The sequence below is a fragment of the Glossina fuscipes genome, unplaced genomic scaffold (assembly GCF_014805625.2).
Source record: "Glossina fuscipes isolate IAEA_lab_2018 unplaced genomic scaffold, Yale_Gfus_2 28, whole genome shotgun sequence".
NCBI classification, from domain to species: Eukaryota; Metazoa; Arthropoda; class Insecta; order Diptera; family Glossinidae; genus Glossina; species Glossina fuscipes.
The window spans coordinates 17,837,026-17,855,287 of NW_023998423.1; the positions used below are offsets into that span (position 1 = coordinate 17,837,026).

The following is an 18,262-nucleotide window of genomic DNA, read 5'->3' on the forward strand; positions in this document are numbered from 1 at the left end:
GAGGACGATTAAAATTGATGCTTCCCATTGCAAAAAAGGGGACGGAGTATTTTAAATGGAATATTTAGTATTTTCTTCTTGAAAAAATAGTTTCTAGTTTACTTTACACGAGGCGTTAGTTTAGTGATTAGTGTTGATTACGGTTCTATTGGATTTGGAAAATTCTTTGCGACGTCATCTTGTAATAAGTGGTGAAATCATTAGAGGTATGAAGATGTATTTTTCATTTAATAGAGTCCGCATCAGACGTTCTTAAGAAACTTTTCGAGAAATGTTTATAAAAAATTCATTTTCGCTCTGTTCACTCAGCAAGCTCTGAGTAAAGTAAAGTAAACTATGGAAAAAGTGTGCGCACCAAGAGATTTCTCATTTGATTTAAAAAAAAAAAAGATTCTTAAAACGTTTTTTCATTAAATTTTTTATTAAAAAAATTTTTTTTATATGTATCACTAAAGGACAGCTGTGTAATGACTTATCTTATTACTTATCTCATTTTGTTTGTGCTTTTATACAAAGTCTATTTATTTATTTTTTTTTTTTTTTTTCAGAAACTGAGAAGTAGCGTACAAGGAAAGAGAGTAAAATAAACTGTTGATCGGACACAGACTGTCTCTACAAAAAAGAGAAAAAAAATTTAGGGCGCATTAAAATCTAGTTATTTTTGATTGAAGCGAAATTTTGTTTTATTTCCTTTGCCTTTCAGTTCATTCGTCTGCTTAAGAATCCAGAACAGGCAAACGCTGAAATATGGTACGGAACTGACTTTGATATATATATATAATTTTAGGTTACATACACTGATTTTATTTATAAACGTAGGGCGAAGCCATTCTTAGATCGAGCGAATTTCGCGAATTATAGATTGTCTTCTAAAAGAGGCCGGTTGCTATCTATGTCTGAAGAAAAACTTTTCAACTCTGTAAACAGGAGTAAGGCCCTTAATCTTCAGTATTATGAAAATGCTAAAAATTCAATATTGAATCTGTGATAGATTTAAATAAATGTCTATCAAATCCATCCAAACTCCGTTCCTCCGCTACCCTCAAAATAATACATCCGATATAAGACGGGAGAGTGCTTGAAATTCGTCTTATAGTGGATATGACTTCTTTTACTTAATATTACTTATTAGCATTCTTATACCAGCTACTGAAAGATGGTGAGTATGTTCGTCTTATCAAAATGTCTGAAGCCTTCATAAGGAAACTTGCGAGATGCTTGAATAAATTCTCAATCAATCCTTTGTCCATGCGTCAGTCTACGTAATGTATGTGGAAAACTTTTCTTTCGTCGCAAAAATGACGAAGGGCCACGCCCACAATGCAAAAAAATTCATCTCTGCTTTCAAAAGCGAAAAATCCTAAATTTCTTGCTCATTAGTCATAAACTGCTGTAGATACAAAGATAAAAAATTTCCCCATGTAATGTATTCCCTCCTCCTAGGTGTTCCTAAAGCAATTGTATAAAATAGAAAAAGATCAACCATTTCCACGCCATATTACAGAATATTGAAATCTAATTTTTTCGAATATATTCAAGACTAAGCTGAGTATAGAAATTTCGGCTATAACCGAATATAATTTTCTTAGTTGTTTTAAATGAAAATGAAATGGAAACAAAAATTAAATGTTTAAAAACCATTAGAAGCAAAGTGAGAGCAAGAAAAAGGGCCTAAATAGTTACACTCGAGTTAAGGATCTAGCATAGTATATATGTACACGACGTACGTGCGTACACGTTTTGATATACTGGGTGCGGTAATTAGGTCAAGCAGCCCCTCTAGACTAATTATCATGAGCCGAAACATTATAAAATTGCGCATATATGTATACAAATGGCATAAAAAATAAATTTGCTGTTGTTGTTCACGATGATGATAGCGATGATGATGATGATGATGATGATGATGAGCAAAAAGATGAGTACGCTAAAACAGACAAATTAAGTCTACAGAAAACCGGAAAATTTTAAATACTTACTACAGGAAAACAACACACAAAAGGGAAACCAAGTTTTTGTTATACAAAAAAAAAAAAAAAAAAAAAAATTCAGAGATATTTTTTCCACGGGCATATATAAAATAGTAAAGGAAAGATTAAAGGATTTATAAAAAAAATTTATAGTTAAACAAAAAAGAAATTATCTTATAGAAATTATAACGAGGCTTTTAATATCAACCGCCTATATTGTTATGGTTAAATTTTAACAAGCAGTGTAAAATAGTGTAATTAAAGACTTTGAATTCTTCATCATATTCAAGGTAAAGACGCACTTGCGTTTGCTTTCCTTGAAATTCTGTCATGACATATGACAAAGTGTTCTGCTAAGGTCTACACAAATTATTCAAATTCTTTTAAATTAAATTTAAAATTACTCGTACCTAAGCTAGCGATATCTTATGGTCGTGGGAAATAAGGCAAATCGTCGCAATATATTACCCCTTTCGATAGGAAGTCGGCGGAAAGACAATTGCTCATCAGTTTTAGGGCCACTCTGCTTGAGGTCAAACGGTTTACGATTTTCTTTCACAAAATCAAAACTAAGCAACAAGGTAGACAGAGTCCAACGATCTCACCACGAATGTCTTATATATAGCACGAAAAACAACTGTTGTTGTTTTTTGACTTTTTAAATAATTTTTTCTTAAGATGGAGAAAGGCTTGCGTTTGACACAGCGGTCTATCCCGGATTTAAGGTAGTCCCCACAAGAATAATTGAACAAATCGTACAACCATATGTTTTTTCAAGGTGTTGCCATTTGCAAATTTATAATATATAATTAGTTGTTACAAAAGAATGCGAAAACAAACGAAAAATGAGTAAAAATTAATATCATAGTCGTTGGCACCGATCGTGCAGAGCTTAACCTGCATCTGTAAAATTATTTCTAAGTGAGCAGAGAGTCTCTTAAATCATCTTGTATTTGCTGTGATGGAATTCTACAAAAAAAAAAAAACCTTAGAAAAAAAAAAAATCTTAGAAAAAAAAGAAAATCCTAGTGAGAAAAAATATTCGTTTCGAAACTCTAACCTCAAACTAATTTGGTCTTGAATTGTCCGATTTGAATCAAATTAGATAAATACTTCTTCTATTAGCCTTGCGTAAGGATGCGGTAAATTACAAATGTTTGGCTATAGAAGGGCGAATCATTTTCACTGATAAAATAGTTTAGCTTGTAGTTTAGATATATTTCACGGCTGCTAAGGTCGATGCCATCGCTAACAACACAACAGTGCTGGTTCGGACACCCAACATGTACTCTCCGCGATTGAAGCATAATCTTCAATTCCTACTGCTAATATCCTCCCTGATTTACAGTTGATTAAAAAACAATTCTCAGAAATAGTAATGTTGTCCGAGTAGTAACGTTGTTGCAGAAATGTTTGCTTTGAAAAGAGTGAAAAGTCCGACCGAAGTTTAGTGAGTACGATGCTAGGGCCATTAAAGATATAAACGATTGTTTTCTCCTCTTGGGTTCATTTTCTGTCAGCTTCTTTATGTTGACGTTCGTAGTTGTGAGACGGCGAAAGGAACGAATCGAATCATATATAATTTCACGCACCATGTGTTCTTGTGCTCTCGCTGTATGCAACTTGCCCTACACTTTTTCAAAATTTTCAACGTTTCGAAGAAATTTTTTTTGAAACACAAAAGTGAAGAGAAATTCAATGTTGAGCTAATTTTTCAATTACGATAACCCACATAAACGCATATCGGAACAATGATTAATGAGAATCGCAGTGTTAAGTACGCGCAACGGTAAATTACAAGGAAATTTCAAGCGGTAATTTGCTCAACACGGCCAGTTTATAAAGAAAAGTAAAAGAGAGAGAGAGAGAGAAAAAGTAATATCTTCTAGAAAATATTAAATTCCGAGCGGCATACGCAGAGACAATTCATTCCACGTCTCCATGTTTCGAAATATCATAAATCGTGCGACAAAAATTAAGGTCCCGCCCATCTTGCCCCGCTCTTTGATGAAATTAAAAATTAGAGCAGAGAAAATATGAATTAATTATTATGTATGCACGTTCATACATACATATGTATGTATGTATGTTTGCTTCAAGCAAATACGATTGAGTAACATTTGTGCGATTAATAAATTGTTCTGCTGCTTATCAGCTTTTCCATTAGTAAGATAATTGTTATACAAAAATCCACGCAGACAGATATATATATATATATATATATATATATATATATATAATATATACATGGTATTAGGGACCATCTGCACTATTATGTGTACGAGTAAATAACATTTGCTTCACAATTTCTTATCGATCACACACTTAGAGGCTTTTAAAAAAATCACTTTTTTTTTTTTTTCGTATTCGATCACGCCTTTTACATTTACTGGCATAATGCCATGCCAGTCAACCGTCCGTCCCTAAGGGTAATTATATGCAACGGACATACAATTCAATTAATGTGTGTAAACGTGTGAAATATCGCGATTGCCTTTTTAAGCGATTTTAATATATGCAAATGCTTATCATTTAAAATCGTAAACTGAACGTAACTAACGTGTGTTATCAACTTCAACTGAACAATCACACAATCATCGGTCAATCAGATTTTAATGAAAGCAGCAATTTACGAAAAGAACAACAGAAAAAGAAAATGCGGGAAACAATAATTATTTTAGATTTATTTTTTTCCCTTTTTTTTTTCTCTCTTTATTCCCTCTGCATAAATATTCCCGTAGAAGTACTTAAGTATTTACGGTTTCCCATAACCATATATGATGACCGCATGAGCAGAGGCTAAAAGAGGTTAATATTGCGTTTATTTACGGTATTTATTTACAAATAAATAAAATGTATATTTTTCTGTTTTCTTTTATTATATCAATAGATAAGATAAGAAGTAAGGAGTGAGTGTGTGAAAAAAAACGACCTAATAAAGATTTAAATATATATATATATATATATATATAAATATATATATATATATATACAAATATATATATATGGGAAGTGTGTTTATTTTTTGAATAGTGTTGTATAGAGGGAATCTTTTGGCGAATATCAAGGTAAACTTTTTAGGTTTGATGGATACAAATATCATTAAAATCTGACAGAAATTTGATCACACGGTTCGATTTGTTACTTCACAGATTTAGAGCCTTTCCTCTGATAAAACTTTGGAAACAGTTCATGTATTATGTTTACTGGCTTCTGATTACATTAATCGTGCGAAAGAAAAAGTCTCCCACCATCGTATATCCTTCTTTTCTTACTTTTTCTCCCTGACTGTCACTGTGTTCATACACCTACAGAAAAAGCTGAGCCTGAGTTGCTACTCTTAAGTACATTTGCGTATATAACACATCAATCAATAAGTTCGTAGGATAAGATATAGACATTACCGAACCAATATGGCTTCTAAGTATTACCAAACTTCAGGCGAAATGGTTTACGAGTCAGAGGATGTCCCCTATACGTGCAAACACGACTGCGGTCAACAAGGATTATTAGTAAAGACAGATAAGTAAGAGGGAGTGAGTATGGCTTATGTACGGTTGACTTCAATGTGGAAACATCAAGCACGCTAGGCAAGACCACTGCTGTTACATTGTTGCGGAGGCGAGCAGTGTGATTGAAGAACGAAGAGTTGCGGTAGTGTGTCGTGCGATATGCAAGCAATTCCAGGACGAGTGGATAGAAACGCTGAGAAAGCTTTGTGGTTCTGGTAAAAGACTTAGTTGCTGGACATATCTCTTTTATCTTGTTCTAGTTATACGTACATGCAACCACCAAAAGGCTTGCAATTTTTTTTTATCATTCTGTTGTCCTACTTATTGAGTGATTTTCTATACACCACAAACGAATGTGGTGTACAGTCGAACAAATGTCGTTGAAGGTGTAAATTTAAAATTCTTCTAACTTGTTCAAGCACTTGAAAGAAACGTGTTGTGAATAATATGAACATGAGCATGGCTTACGCCTTCTTTGATATGGCGCTTTGCATCGATTGTATCACTAATAAACCAGGGGTTGTTTCCAATGTTTCATTGCCATAAGACTTCATTAACGCATTTGATGCAATTGTGCAATAAATTGTATTCTTTAAAATAGATTTTAATACAAGTATTCTTGTTCAGGAAAAATTATACATTTTCAAAAGTCGCTGACAGCAGCAGTGGAAAAAATCGTATAACAAATCGAGTGCAACATGTCTGTTAACGGCATTGCCTGCCTGCCTCATAGTATTCCTGAAGGAAAAACAGGAAGAAATCGAGGTAAGAGCTGCGGGTATCTTGTTCTAACGCTTATAATGCCCCTATCGCTATCACCTCTCTCGTGCTGGTTTCGACTTTCCTTCCCTTTAAAAAAAAAAGAAAAAGAGGCGTAATCTCAGCGTAGCAGCCAACTGATTCTTTGATCGATTTATAGATATCAACAGAGGGGACACGTCATAGTTGAAGTGAAATTTCGTAATTGCGTAAAAAAAAATGTTGCTGACGTATGCGTAATGGTAACAAGAATTATCTCAATTATTGCGTTCCTTTATATTTCGTGTTCAAGAATATGCCCTCAGCAACTTAGTCGAATTTGACTTGGCACGCATTAACAGCAGTAAACGAATTGCAAATGAAACAAAATTTCGTATTTACTTCAACGTTTGTGCCGGCGCAGAATAATGACGTTTTTTTGTATATCTCTCTCCCCCTGATTTCAACTCGTGATTGTAATAAACATTTGTTTATTTAGCCAATTCAACAAAATGAGTTTTTGATTAGAAGCAATTATTTTAATTGAAATGTTATGTATCTTCTTATAGATATCAAATTTAATTTATCAAACACACACACACGCACACATATACACACACATTATGTACATATATAAATGCATACATCAAGATAAAGACAAATAATAGATATGTGTAAAAATATATGCTTTTGAAAAACTATTGAAATTTTTATCAGGTACACAACACAACATAACAAACAACACAAATTAATCCAAAAACAAAAAAAAATCCGCTTGATGTTGTGATCAAATTTCTCATGGTCGCTTAGCATTACTTTTTCACTCTTCTTTAATTTTCGTGTAATCTGAAATTCTAGCCCATAATGACTAAACTCTCAAAGCAACAAAAAAAGAAGAATTAGTTGATAAATTATACTTTTATTATAAGTTTTTTTTTTGTTCAAATCGTAACTAAAAAGGGGGACAGGAAGTGTACAGTTATGTTATATATGATGTATGTATGCCGGCAATGAATGAATGAATGTTTGTATGCAATGCAAGCATGATTTGTTTGCTACTTTGGCATTGTGCGCCTTCACTTATTAGGAAGTAGCTATTAGTAATGTAACTGAGCGACACAAGCGGCTGCGTGTGCGTGCTTTCCTCCAGCAGTCCAACATTATGCCATCAAGTCTCCAGCCAACCCGCCAGCTAACTAACCAACCAACCAACCAACCTTCCGTTTGGTCTCTTGAGTCTTCTGTGTGTACGCTTTTGCGTTTGTTTGGATAAATTTTTTTTTTTTTTTTTTTTTTGTCGTTTTGTTATTTATGACCTTACTTTACTTACTCCGCACACTGTACACACACAGTGGAGAATCCCTTCTTGTAAAACGCAACAGTTGGTCGTTGAGTAAAGTCTCATGTTTTTTTGTTTTTTTTGCTCATTTTTTGATTTTTATTTATTTATTTAATTAAAATATTGGCTGGTTTGGCTATAATAGTTTCTACTTTCGTTTTTTGTCCTTGTGCTGCTTCAACACTACTAACACCAGGGTGAGACTTTTATTCGTTTGCCAAAGGGATGCATGAGAAACATAAGTGAATGCAAAAGCGAAAAGAGGGGGTTGTTGCTGTTGGGTATATTTCCCAAGAGTCGAAACGAAGTGCTGAACTGCAATACAAGCTTTTAAATGCATTAAAGCGAATATTATTACTTTAAATAGGTTATATAAAAAAAAATAAATAAAAAAAATTTGAGAAAAAAAGGTTTTTCAATTTAACCCTGTAAGCCCCTGTAAAATACTATACAGACTTACCATTAAATACCCTACACCACTTTGTTTAGTAGAATCATTCATGTAACGGCTTTTGAAAATAAGGCGTTATAGCAGAAGTGGTCGAAAAAGTGACCTAATCTGAACCATTTCCAATAGCGTTCGCGTTTTGAAATTAAAGATGAACCTGTCTCAAGCCCTTCTAGGCGTTGCACAGATCCGCACATACTTAATAAATATATTCTTGTACCTTAAGAGGGGTAGGATATAAAAATTTAAATACTGTCCATTAATTCCAGGCCTGTACCATAACCAATGTAGGGTATAAAAATTTAAATACTACTAGACTAGAAACTTAATTAAATTGAGCTCTCTCTTTCTCTCTCTCTCTCTCTCTCTCTCTCTCTCTCTCTCACTCACTCTCTCTCTGTCTCTTTGCAAGACTTTCTCCAATAAGACTTTCTTAGCATAACAGAGGACCTTCCCTTGTGTTCCTTTATGAACAGTCCATTTGTTTTCACACATTTTGCGTTAATATATTTATAGATGATAATGTGCTACTGCATCATACATTACAACGCTGGTACATTGAGTTTAGCGGTAACAGTTTTGGCAAATGATTTCAATTTCTTTTGTCCATAGAAGTGAAAAGAAATTTGTACGATTTTAAGATAAAGAAATTTTACTAAAAACTTTTATTCGCCCTTTAGGAAACCATAGTAATAATGGAGATCATAGCAAAACAATTTACTAACAACTCAGGTAGAAGCCTTGTCAATCAATTATCCTATCTTCCATTATCGAAATGAAAATTTTCACTAAGAGATGTTTTTGAAAATTACAGCAAAAAATTCGAAAGAATCGGAGAATAATATTATTAGTCTTTTAAGACTCCGTATGTGTCTCACCTATCACCATTAGTATAGGCAGAACTAAATAAAGTAGAGGAGGAAGCAAGCTAGGTGTAGTGTAAAAAGAAGAACATAGTAAATTATTTATGATTATTCAAAAAGAAAATAAATTCTTCAACAAAAATTTAATTCGATCGTTTCAGTCCAACATGCTTTACGAATCAGATTAAGGTAATTTGAATTATAATGAAAAAAAAAAGATCAAAAGTCAAGTGCGTAAAGTAGTATAACGTGTGTTGAATTAATTCTTTGAAGAAATGTTATGGAAATCAAGGTAAAATATGTTTATAATGAGTTTGTGAGAAATTTTTCAAAATCCAAATTCGTTTCACAAAAAGTTCGTACGAAGGAAATTAATATCTTAAGGAAAGCCGAAATACTACGAAGTTATTCTAAGAAAGGTTAAAGGATTTGGTTTTAGTTAAGAACGCCTATTAGAAGACAGCCGACGCTCTTTTTAATTGCGGGTTAAAAAATTTGTTAAAAGTTCTACGAACGCTTACGAACGAGTTCACGATAAATTCTATGTCGTTCACAATTTGCTTTGAACCTTTCTACCTATTGACGGCATTAGGAACTCTTTAAAGAGTTTGCTGTTTTCATCTAAACAGTTTAACTTGCATCAAAACCAAAATATAAACAGATTAGAAGAAATCGTCTACAGTGTAGCGTTAATGACTTCATTTGTTTTATTTTTGTTGAACTTGTTTGTACCCGCCTAAAGTTAGAATAGAGCTAGAGTGCCGAATAAATTGGATCAGTGTTTGGTCGTTTCAATCCTAAGTAAGGATGGGTTGTTACGCAGAATTGTGGCGAGCTTTTGTAAGCTTCAATTCTGAATTACCTCGCCTTAGTTCCCAGAAGTTTAGAATCTAAGTAAAAAAAATTTTTTCCTGTTTTAGATATTCCATAGTTTCTCTATACCTTTGCAATATCTTTCTTTATGTGGGACACAATTAGTCTAACGGTTTCTCTTTGTATCTCTTATATAGTATGATTTGTCAAAAATCTCAAAATAAGCTCCAGTCTCCGCAATGACATCACCATGCGAACGGAATCTTTTTCATTGATATATCTTTTTCAAATTTGTCACGATCGAGAGTACATAGTAGCCAAAGAGGGTTATATTTGGAAAAAAGTGTAGGTGTAGGAGCGTATCGAACTTCCACTCATGCCATTTTGGAAGCATAGCCTTCATTTAATCGCTCGACGTTTTTGCGTGACTAGCTTTTTTCTCATGGTTAAATATTGACTCAATATGAAGATAAACTACTTCTCTCCTATACCCATAGTATTTGCCATCTCTTTAATCTTATTATGAAGTCTAGTACCACTTGGTGAACTTGAGCGATGATCGCTGCAATTTTTGATCATCTAGAACGTTGGACGACTTCCACGCCCTCGCTATTTAGCTGTACACAATTGGATGGTAGTAAGAGAGTGCAGAGTCTTCGCAGATATTAAATTTTCTCAATCTTTGTACCTTTAATATCGACGACTATCAAACGACGACCGCTGACGTTTCGCTATTTTTTTGGACAAGCACTGCGATATTCATGTTCAGGTCGGCAACTTTTTGTACACTTCATGCATGTGGCAGTCAAATTCAATTCTACTTTACATACATGTCACAGGTTTCAGGAACTTTTTGATAGCCATAAGGACAAATGGGCTTGGTGAAAAAACAGAGCAGAGCATTCAACATGTAGATCTAGCGCCTGCAAGATTTCTGCGAAGTTCATTCTTAATAATGGTCGATCAACTCGATGCACTTACTATGACTACGTCGTAGTGAAATCTGATGGTTTGAAATGTTAGGATTTTGCAACTAATTGGAAAATACACTACCGCCTGAGCCGAGAGATTCTCATTTCAACAAAATGCCGCCTAATTGCTGAGTTTCTGACGGCAAAAATATTGACGTCTTCATCTGCTATAACATCTTCTGATGGATAGCCCGCCCGCTTGAGTTTTTTTAAGCATATAGCTATCGTATTTCAATTCACTTAAACAATTACAATAATGAAACGTGATTTTCGGCAAAATGTTCAGATAATTTAAAAATGAAAGCAAGGTTTTAAAGCAATTTAACGGTAAACGTTCACAAGTCGAAAGAAGCGAAAGAAGATGGAAACAAATTTCAAAACTTAACCTCAAAAAGAACGAGTACTATATATGCGCAGCTTATCATTGGTTTCCTTCGTTCCTTTGACGAGTAAGTAAAAACGATCTTCTAAAATTTGTATTTAACTAAGTAAAGTGCTATGCGTAAGCATTGAATTTTTCTATTTATCACAACCAAGGCGGTTTGCTTCGTTTGTTACTACCCAACAAGAGTATAGAAAATATTGGACATATGAAATCGTACGTACATATAAATGCGGGTAAAAGATAAGAATGAAATATTTTATTACATGAAATGATTAAAGCAAAAACCAACAAACTCGACAACAATTTGTAACACTTAGCCGACGAGGAATAAAAATAAAAACTGATATTATTTGAAAAAGCAACAAAAAATTAAAATCGTTGAGTAATTTATGGGAAAAACATATCACACAACAAAAGCTAATCAAAAAGTAAAGGCAACGTTCAATTCCCTAAACCGCACAAGTGTATTTAAGCAAAAAAAAGAAAAGCTTATATAAAAAAAAAAAAAAAACAAATCATTCCAAAATGGAGCGTACATGGTTGCTACATCCTGTACCAGCACCGCCAGCGACGTAGGGTATGAAAGAATGGTATCAAAAGACCCAAACGCTTTCTCACCAAAACGTTTCATTTGAATTTCTGCTCATGTAAACGATAATTGAAGAAAACAAAAAAAAAAAAAAAAAAAAATTGTTTTTCATAGTTGGTGTTTGTTGTTGTTGTTGTTGTTTTATCTCTCGTGTAGCGCTTTTATGCGAAGCGCTTTTTAATTAAAAATAATTGAAAACAATTAAATAGTTAGTAAATAACATTTCAACCAAAAGTGCGGCGAATACAATTCTTTTTTGAAGATTTTCATCAAAAAATTGATTTCTTATTTGATTTTTACTTTTTAAGCGAACAATAATAACCTGGATTTAAAGTGACTGGAACTGATAATTATTTTTTGTTCTTCCATTCCACGCTCAGTTATTTACATTGATAATAATTCATACTATATATGCTATACGTGGGCCAATAGTTTCATAAATGACTGAAGTTTTTTCAGAATTTTTCTTGTCTTTGAATTGTCTTTCCTATACCGATTGCTGCTGTTGGTTACAAAGAAAGGGAAACAAGAAAAGTTTTTAGGTCAAGGTCATTACGATGTAAAAATATGTATCGATCGGGATACTCATAGTTCTACTTTGAAAACAAATGCCCCATCGCTTCTTCTTAAGCGTGAAAGAGCTAACGAAAGGCATTTAGTTAAAAAAATTCTGTCTGATATCCGTAAAAACTCATCGAGATATGCTTATGCTTATCTCGCCAAGTTTCGAAAAACAATCATTGTTACGAACATTTTCAAATAAAATATCGGCTAATATAGGTCAAAGTTAGTGTGATGAGTAAACCGGCGAGATGTGACCGATTACTCCGTTTCCTTCGCCTAACAAAAGGTGTGGCCTGTTTTCGTAATAACAAGTCAAAATGTATACCTCATGTCCATGTAAATGTAAATGCTACCTTCTCATGCGAACTGCTCCGACGGACGGAATACATCAATGTAATCCAAACTTATTACGTCAAACTGTCCTATTACGTCAATATGTCCTATTACTGTTCCGCACAGTCTGCATTGCTGCCATTCTGTATCAAATAGTAAAAGTTAGATATCGTTGCAATGTAAAGGGTCATATCTATTGTAAGCAGATTGATGTGAGAGGAGATCCAAGAAATAGGTCCATCCACTTCTAAAATTTATTAAGTATGTCAAAATACTTTCGCACTTTTTATTGATTTAAGTTTTTTTTTCCTTTCGCATGAAAACTTTTATTAAAGGAGAGTTGCGCTGATATACAACGATAATGACTTTCACTAAATGGACATTTATATGGAGAGCTGTCGTTAAATAGGATTCTCGTCCCCAGGTCAATGTATCAAATTTCATCAAAATATTTCAAAAAATGCGACAAAAATAGTGGAACAGACATTCGACAGACAGATAGACAGACGGACGGACAAAGTCAAATCGGCCCAGCAAATGATTTTGCATCGATCGTTATAATAAAATGTGGGTTTATTTCATTTCCTTTACGGTTTTGCATAAATCTCATCACTTCACTATATTCAACTTATGGGGACAACACTACAAGACGGCGAATTAAGAGAAAGCGAATATATTTTTTCGAATGATTGCCGGGACAATCAACATCAAACTTACAGTTTATTTTATTAAGTATTTACAACACAACAGTAATCAATATATATATATATATATATATATCAATGTATGTGCATATGATCAGTATATGTTGCTAGAGTTTTTAATAGTAAGTAAGTATAATAATTGTGAACCTTCAAGATATTCATGCGCACAATTAAACGGTTTTGAGTAAAATATTTTTTCTTGCTTTCGTAGTAAAAACATGTACAGTTTGTAAGGCTTGTAAGGTAAACGTATTATTGATCAACGAAAGATCTTTCTACTTTAAGGACGTTGTAGCAAAGATTCATTTGAAGAGAAAGTTTTCATTTCAATATTTCCTAGTTTTCGATTTTTTTTTTTTATATATATAATCTATCACGAAGGGGATATATACGTGACGTTTAGAGGATATTGGAAGAAGAGGGAAAGAGATATAGAGTGCTTCCGATCGGTACGTGCTTGTGGCGAAAGTAAATTCGATTGAACTGAGATTTAAACCCGCGCACATTGATTTCAGGATAGGCACGCTTCTTATCTAGTTGACCTTTTCTTTGAATGTAGCCGATCATTCCGCGAAAGTCCGCTATATTTAGAAAGAAGTGAAGAAAAATAGGAAAATAGAGTGTGCGCTCGATCGCTAAAGCATAAGCCTTTACTAACATAGCATTCACTGCAGCTCAGACCAAGGTAAAGTCTATCACACTGAGGATTAGACTCGCTAGCATTGACTTGGTGGTCGCAATCCTTATCTACGTGACGACTTACGACGCAAAGTGTTTGGAAACGAATGTGGTCAGCAAATTCTATCTTTTTTATAGTTCCCAAAAACATCCCACACAAAGGAAGACGACTAAACGCATAAGAAATAAAAAAAATACGAAGCCGTTTTCTGAACAGATACCCCCCTTCTCTTTTCTAGTATAAAGCGGGCTTTGATCCAAGCTTAATATATATATATTATATTAATAATTTTGATTTTTACATAAGTAGGAAAGCTATCGAAAGGGGGTGTATTGGATAAAATTAGATAAGGAAAAGGTTTTAAACCGTTTGGCGGGGCTCAAAACTATAAATTCATTTCGCATGACTGCTATAGCGAATTTGCCTTAACTGATTAACAATTTTGAAAATGTTTTTTTAAATGGTTTACGATAGTGATAAATACCACCGACCGCCGACAACCATACAAAATAATTATAAAACTCTTGGATCGCTTGTATGAATTATTTTGAAATTTTCGCAAAAATCACGTTAGCTTAAGTAAGTCTTTAATTATTACATTAATTTAATTATATATTAAATTTTTATTACATAAAATTTTCTCTAATAAACTTCATAGTAAACTTTAATACTTATTATCTTCTCGTTATATTAATTTGCTTTACTGTTGTTAAAAAGGCCATAAACGACTGAGGAAAATGTTTGCTCATCTTTCGTAAGCATTTACCGTTCACTGTACTCTTTTTCGCGAAGAAATATTTTTTTTTTTTTTTTTTTTTTTTTGTTAACAAGTAAAAAGTAAAACTTTTAAATAAGAAATAACGGTCAGACAAGTAACCGCTCTATTGCATCTATGGGTATAATACTTTAATTAGTTTATTATGCCGTATTTTAAAGAAAAGATCCTCGAGAGTGGTGTGTTTCAGTATTTCCCCAACAATGATTCTAAAAAATATCAATATCAACAACAGGGTCTTACTCTATCGCTCACGTACAGTAGATGATGATATATTTATGAAGAAAAAAAAAAATAAATAAATAAAAAAATAAATAAATAAAGGCAAAAAAAAAAAATCTTTTTCATTTTAGTCTTCTTTTGCGTTTTTCTTTTATGATAACGTCATCATTTTATACTTATTATCACTCATTACATGTAACACTACAGCACAATTAATAAAGATTTTTTGTTTGTTTTTGTTTTTTTTTTTTTGTATTTTTTGTTTTTCTTCTCTTAGTTTGATTTAAAGATTCACTCACACAGAGGCACATTCAAAGAGATATACGCATAGGGAGGAGGAGCGCATGCATCACTAAGGCATTTTTACTTTATACTGCTATGATATGCTTCCTGCATCCGATTTTACGAAAATTTCTTTTATGAATTTCATGCTCATTTAGGCTTAAGCGCAAAGGCGACAAAAATCGAGTATACAACGCTCCGTACCGTTCCTCTTGCCTCGATTGTTTCCGTCAGACTGACTGCCCTAAATATACAGATTGTCGTATGAAAATGTGATTTTTTTTTTTTTTTTTTTTTTTATTCTTTTTTGGCTTTCATTCGGAATTTGTCTTCTTTTCTTTTTTCTTTTTTTTTTTTTTCGTATTTTTGTGTTTCTCATAATATTCCTAGAGCTTACTGTTGCTGCTGCTGCTGCTGTTGCTGCTTCTGCTGCTCATTCGCACGCTCGGGCGTTCGCTTATTCTCTCCCAAAGTAAATGGCATTCATCAGACGGACAAAACACACACACACACACACAACATATGCATAAACGTACACATCATAACCTCGTATATGTGCACGCATACAGTGGGCCAATGTATTATTATTGTGTAGTTAATAGTTTCGTCTTAACGAGCTCGACGCAATTCAACAGCAGCTAACCATTAGTGTAAGTATGCTTGCCTGTGTATGCACACGCAGGTTCTCATGTGTGAGAGTACTTACGTTCGCGCACATACCCACAAACGTTCAACCGCTTATTTCAATTTTTTCATAATTTGCGTAGTTTTCCTTTGTTGTTGCTGTTACTGGTGTTGCTGTTGCTTTTGGTGGAGCTGTTGCTTTCGCTGTTACATTATATATGCTCGCTCAGTTCTTCCTTATCTGCTATTCTCAAGTGTAGCGCGCATACCGAAGAGTATTAAGCCGTGTGTGCCTTCTTTTGTGTTCTCTGTACATAATAGTTATATATGTGTGTATTCATATTTTCCTTATGAATATACACGAGTGTTTATAATTGTATAGGTTTGACGACGATGACGTTTCGCGTTCTGTTGATGTTATGATTTCAGTTTTGTATTCTATTCTTTTCGTTCGGTTTTCATTTTATTATTCTAAATCAGCCACGATGACGCTACTGCATGACGACGATGACGACGATGACGACGATGATAATGATGATAATGATGATGATAAGCGTCAACGTCACGTTATCGTTATTGTCGCGGCATTTGCATGAAAACCTACAATTTATACCCGCCAGGCGTCTGTCTGATATTACTTTGCTTGTTGCTTCTTGTTTATCCCTCCGATTTTTTCTTTTTCGCCTTTCATTTTTTTTTTTTCTCTTTTTTTTTTTTTTTTTGCTTTCTTTCTTTCTATTTTGTTTACTATTCCTTTAATGAGGATTTTATTTTCCTTGTATCTGACAGACAGAGAACAAATATATACACACAGTTTTCATATATCTATGTACGGCACATATGACGAGCGGATGTGAGAGATAAAGATTTTTACTTAATATGATCCAAATATCCTTTTTTTTTTCCATTCTAGTAAGTTTTTGTGCTGTTCACAAACAGAAATATTGTAGACAACACATTAACTATACGATTACTTAAGATTTGCACAACATGCGTTAAGCCAGTAAAGTAGTAGTAAAAGTAAGTAATAAAGTTTACATCACAACTTCTCAATTGCTTCATCTCCACATTTCTTCTTAATAGCGTATACGAGGTCACAGCTTTAGCAGGTATCTGCAAAATAGTGCCCGGAAAAAACGCTGTTCAATAGAAAATTCTCTTTAGTTAGAGGTTACAACCTATGAAAATTTTCATAGGTTACATCCTTCCCACTTTAAGTGACTAAGTAATCTTTTTCACGACTCATAAGTCTACACCATTACGTATTAAGTTTGTGCCGATGTTTGCAGAATCGAGAAAGTAGATCAAACTCGGCGATCGTTTTGGGATTATTTTCGAAGGACGAACGTTATTGAAAGTGGATAAAATCGAATGATTTTTCCTTTAATGCTTCCTTCAGTGTTGTTATTATTAATATCATAAATTATTTAGATCAATGAAATAGGTTCTGGCAACCAGTGCTCATCTTTCTCATTTAAAAAGGTCTATAAGAAAAAAATGCATGGTCTTCGATTCAAACGTTTTTACCTATTAAGGGGCAAGACTTTGTATGAAAAACAAAACTAAGTTTTTAGCATTTTGTGATGGACATTAAGTGCAACTAGTAACCTTCTTTCTAGACCCCACGCCGTACAAGGATTCTTTTGAAAAGCAAGCCTAGCAAGAAAATCTGGTTCTTTGCACAAAAACCAGGAAAGAATAATAAGATAAGAAAAGTGTTGATAAGAAAATTAATTTAGGTAAATCTTGATCGTGTCAGTTGAGGTTTTGAGATCCTTTGCTCGCAAGGATTTCCATGAAACGTGCATGATCGAATATACCCGCCTTCCTTGTACTTTGTGTTAATTCTTTGTTTCAATTTACTAGTTAATAAGACTCCAAGTAAAGACTAACAAAAAGGAAATGAGTCAGTACGCAGGAAAAGGTCAAACTAAACCTTAGCAATCACGAAGTCTCCCTCAAAAAGTGGAGTCGGTCTCTATGCGACATCTTTCTTGTCAAAAATTCGACTCACGATTTATAACGGATATGTCAATTTAATGTATTTTTCCATACAATGATCCATTCCTACCTAAACCTTGGTGACCCATTCCTAAGATCTTTTTAGAGATCGACGTGATTCGGTTTTGTTTGTGCGGCTTTACGCTTGCGAGTTGAGTTTTTTGTCGAAACTTTTTCTGTATTTTCTTGTAATCTTTTAAAATCTATTATTTACTTAATATCCACATCTACACATACTTTTCGTTCAATCACGCCATCTGCTCTTGAGTTAATATTATATTGGCCGAAAGGTGATAAACTGATTTTTATATTGATCAGTCAGTCAGAGCTTGTCCTCTATATGTATATTAGGGAGTGGGCAAAGAGGCAGGGTATGGCTGCTAGCTATTGGATACGTGCTCAAACGGCATGTGTTACACCTACACTGGCTAAGAATTCGCTATAGCTACG

At 33.6% G+C, this 18,262-nt stretch overlaps 1 long non-coding RNA gene across 1 annotated transcript in view; it reads left to right on the forward strand.

The window, feature by feature from the left end:
* The window catches only part of LOC119636427, a 66,022-nt gene extending 65,129 nt beyond the window's left edge, over positions 1 to 893 (forward strand). The window contains exon 2 of the long non-coding RNA XR_005247139.1: positions 549 to 893. This is a non-coding gene — a long non-coding RNA (uncharacterized LOC119636427). The remainder of the gene's footprint in view (positions 1 to 548) is intronic.
* The last annotated feature ends 17,369 nt before the right edge of the window (positions 894 to 18,262 follow it).